Source organism: Gracilinanus agilis, chromosome 2, assembly GCF_016433145.1.
Source record: "Gracilinanus agilis isolate LMUSP501 chromosome 2, AgileGrace, whole genome shotgun sequence".
Taxonomy (NCBI): Eukaryota; Metazoa; Chordata; class Mammalia; order Didelphimorphia; family Didelphidae; genus Gracilinanus; species Gracilinanus agilis.
Genome location: NC_058131.1, coordinates 49806123 through 49810478, shown reverse-complemented (window position 1 = coordinate 49810478; position 4356 = coordinate 49806123).

The following is a 4356-nucleotide window of genomic DNA, read 5'->3' as shown; positions in this document are numbered from 1 at the left end:
GGTTAATAATGATTTGCAATCTGAGTACAATGACTCACTGAAGCTTAGACAGAGTTTTCTATGGCATGATAAATCATTAAGCCAATGTGTAACCATCTAAAAATGTTTCTCAAAATTCTTGCACCAGTGATTGTTTGGAAGGACAATAGTATTTGGGAAGAAATTGGATTAAGTTCTCATGCTGAGGGGGAAGCTACATGTCTGACTACTTTTAGGTTATGACTGTCATTTTACAGGGGCCTATTCTCACTTTTGTGGGCTACTATCTACCATATGAAGAAACTGTCATTTCAATCTTTTTATGTGATCAGACATATACATTTTCTTTACAGTTTCATTTATAAGTGTGCTGAATTGTATGTTTATAATAAAAGAGTAAATAGGAGAATGATGTAGCTATAATGTTCAGGCTTATACAAAAATTTTGCAATAGTGCAAATGACTTTATTGCACTGCAGTATATAATTCAGAAGTCCCTCAAGTCCAAAGAAAATTAACAGAAAAACTTACTTCTAAATTACATAAAGATAGAAATTTCAACATAGTGATGACCTGCCAAAAATGGACAGAGATTTGAAATATAACCAAAGAACCATCACACTTAGGAATAGGGAAACAAGCATTATGGTTTATATACATAGATAGTGCCTTAGCAGCACAGAAAGCTGAAACTGCTTTGAGAATCTTCTCAAATCAATCTCAAAATAGTGCCTCAAAACAAATACTGGAAACACAGAACCAACAAGTGGAGGGAGTGAAGTAACTCTTCTGCAGAAAACAACTTGAAAGGTATGCCAAGAGGGTGTATTTCACCAGGTAATAGGGGCACCAGATATAAAACTACACACAGAGGAGTGCGAGTGTTTACCTCAACCTACTGAGCTGGGTTCTAAATCTAGGAATAAGCCAATTCAAGACTCCAGGATCTTGCCCATGCCAACAGCAAAGCATCTCACACCCACCCCTTGAAGTTCCAAGTCCAGGCACAAGACAGCAATGAGGCACCAAGTCCATGGATCTGGGACCATTCAAGCTTGTGATGAAACCACTAACCCAGTGGTTCCCAAACTTTTTTGGCCTATCGCCCCCTTTCCAGAAAAAATATTACTTAGCCCGCTGGAAATTAATTTTTAAAAAATTTTAATAGCAATTAATAGGAAAGATAAATGCACCTGTGGCCATCACCACCCTCCTGGATTGCTGCAGTATGCACCAGAGGGTGGTAGTGCCCACTTTGGGAATCACCGCCCTAACCCCAGGGCAAAATAGCTCATAGTGCTCTGAGTTCTGCAAACCATCAGAAGTCCCTAGAGAAGACTGAATCAGCAGCTTCCAGAGATCTCACTGCACAAAGGACATAGTTAATTTTGGTGAGTAGGTGATTCTTCATTATAAACAAAGTTGCCTTGCCTTCTTGAATATCATATTCCAAGCCTTCAAGTTTTTAATGTACAAGTTTCTAAATCCTGTGTAATCCTGACTGGAGCTCCATGATATTTGGATTATTTCTTTTTGGCTACATGCTGTATTTTCTCCTAAGCCTCAGAGCTCTTCAACTTGATTACAATATTTCTGGGAGTGGTCATTTGGGGATTTATTTCAGGAGGTGATCTGTGGATTCCTTTAATTTCTATTTTCACTCTTGTTCAAGATTATCAGGGCAGTTTTCTTTGATAATTTTTTGTAATATGATATATAGTCTTTTGTTTTGGTCTTGACTTTCAGGTACTCTAATAATTCTTAAATTGTCTCTCCTTAATATATTTTACAGATCAATTGTTTTTTCAGTGAAATATTTCAAAATTTCTTCTATTTTTTTCATTCTTTTTATTTTATTTTATTTTTCCTTGATGTCTCATGAAGCCATTAGTTTTTATTTCTCCAATTCTATTTTTTCTTTCTTCATTCCACTTATTTATCTATTTATTAAAAAAATTTCACTCATAGTTACATGATTCTTGTGATATCCCTCCTGTCTTCCATTTGCCCTCCTTGATCTAACAACCCTTTTATACATATATTATCACTCAATTACAATTTACATATTATTCTTTTTTTGTAATAATCTTCAAAACCCCAAATCATATACCCATAGAAATAAGAGACAAATTATATATTTTCTTCTGGATTTCTACTCCCACAGTTTTTTCTCTAGATGTGAATATCATTGATATTCATAAATCTCTTACAGTTGTCCTGGATCTTGAATGGCCCAATTCTAATTTTTAAAGAGTGAATTTGTTCCAAGACCTTTTGATCCTCCTTTTCCATTTGGTATATTCTACTGTTCATGGAAATTTTTTCTTCATTGGACTTTTTTGCCTCTTTTCCCAATAAGTCAATTCTGCTTTTTTTAAATTCTTTTTCTCATTGCACTTTTGTGCCTCTTTTTCCAGTTGGGGTAGGCAGGGTCCCAGGATCTCAAGGTTGGCCTATGCCCAGGCTCACCTGGTGCAGTAGGAGGGAGGTAGTTGCCCAGTACTCCTCTGTGTGCAGTTTTACTTCCAGTTAGCCCTTATCCCATGTGAATGGGCTAAAAAGAATGGGCACTCAGTGCTACCCCCTCAAAATAAAAATAAAAACAAAACATCTGGAGTCAGAAAATGAGAATAAAGAAAAGTAGTTGCTTGTTTCTTTTCCTCATGAGAAAGACAGAGGCCCTAATGGCAAATGCAATACCTTGATACAAAAAGAGACATTTTATAGGTTCTTAACATTATATTCTCCTTTCTCTCCCCCTGTCCAGCCCCTGCCTGAGGCCTGAACTTATAATATAAACCCAATTTAGCTTAGAGTGTAGTGTATTCCATTTAGTGTATTCCAACTTGGTTCAGGGTATGGTGAGGTATAAAAAAACTGTTACTTTAACATTTCTAGGAGATAAGGAACCATCTAAGTTGTTTATTGCCTTTGAATCAGGGGCTTTTGTCTTTTATCAATTTCTTTACCAGGTTTGTCCTGATAGTCTTTAGATAAACAATCAGTAAAAGGCCCTTGACATTTAAAACAAACCAGTCATCCTTGTCTCAATTGGGTTCATTAACCAGTGCTTTTTCCTTGAGGATATTGGGGGTAAAGGCCAAATATTTCACTTTCAGAATCACACACTTTCATTTCAGTCATGAGAAAATTGACTCTCTCTGCTTACCTTTCACATTGTTTTTCTCAATAGATCCCCCTTTCTCCATCTTATTCCTGGTTTTTGACTCCTGTCATTTTGTGGTGCTTTTAAAGGATTGGTCTGAAAGGATTGGGTGGTTTCAGCTCTTGCTGCTACTGAGCCATTATAATGTCTCTGCCCTCTCTCCTGATATTACTTGATTTCTGGTCTTGGACTCATCTGGTACTCCTCTAGGGAGTGTAACTTAGGAAAACATGGGGAAATTAGTTATAATTTTTTTAAAGTGAGAGGTGAATTTATTATACATCACAGCTTTTAAGGCAGAGGAACCAATCAAGGGGAAGCTTGGTGTTGTAGTGGATAGAGCACCAGGCCTAGAGTGAGAGAGATTCATCTTCGTGAATTCAAATGTGACATCTAACAATAACTGTGTGACCCAGGGTAAGCCACTTAACTGTGCTTTCCTCACTTTCCTCACCTTTAAAATGATCTGGAGAAGGAAATAGAAAATCACTCTAGTATCTCTGAATAAGAAAACCCCAAACGGGTTCACAAAGAGTTGGAAGCAACTAAAAAATGATTGAACTGGACTAATCATAATATCAGATAGTAAAACTGTGCATGTTTGAAAGAAATAAATAGAGAAGCTACATTTTGCTTAAAAACACAATAGATAAATAAAATTATATCAATATTTGAGGCATACAAAATGGAGTAGTATTTAAATATATAAATATAAACTGAATTGTAGTTTGAAACAGATAGCATAACTAATAGTTGGGAATATTAATATAGTTATTTCAAACCTAGAGAAATCTAACAAAAATAACAAAGCCAGAAGGAAGTTATGGATCTGATAGAATTTTAGAAAAGTTAAATATGATAGCAATCTGGCAATTATTGAATGGGAATTCAAAAGAGTATATATCATTGTTTTATCATGACACCCTTTTTTTACTGAGCCATTTTATTTTTTACAATTTTAATATATTTTACTTTCCCCTTAATTACATGTAAAAGCAATTTCTAACATTCTTTTAAAAACATGAGTCCTAAATTCTCTTCCTCACTTTATCCTTTTACCCCTCATTGAGATGGTAAACAATCTGTCACGGATTTTACACATACATGACACCCTTACAATGTGTTAGGGCAGAAACCCCTTATAAACAAATTCAGAAAACAGAAATATTAAATTCAACCTTTGTTGAGCACAGCACAATAAATTTTTTAAC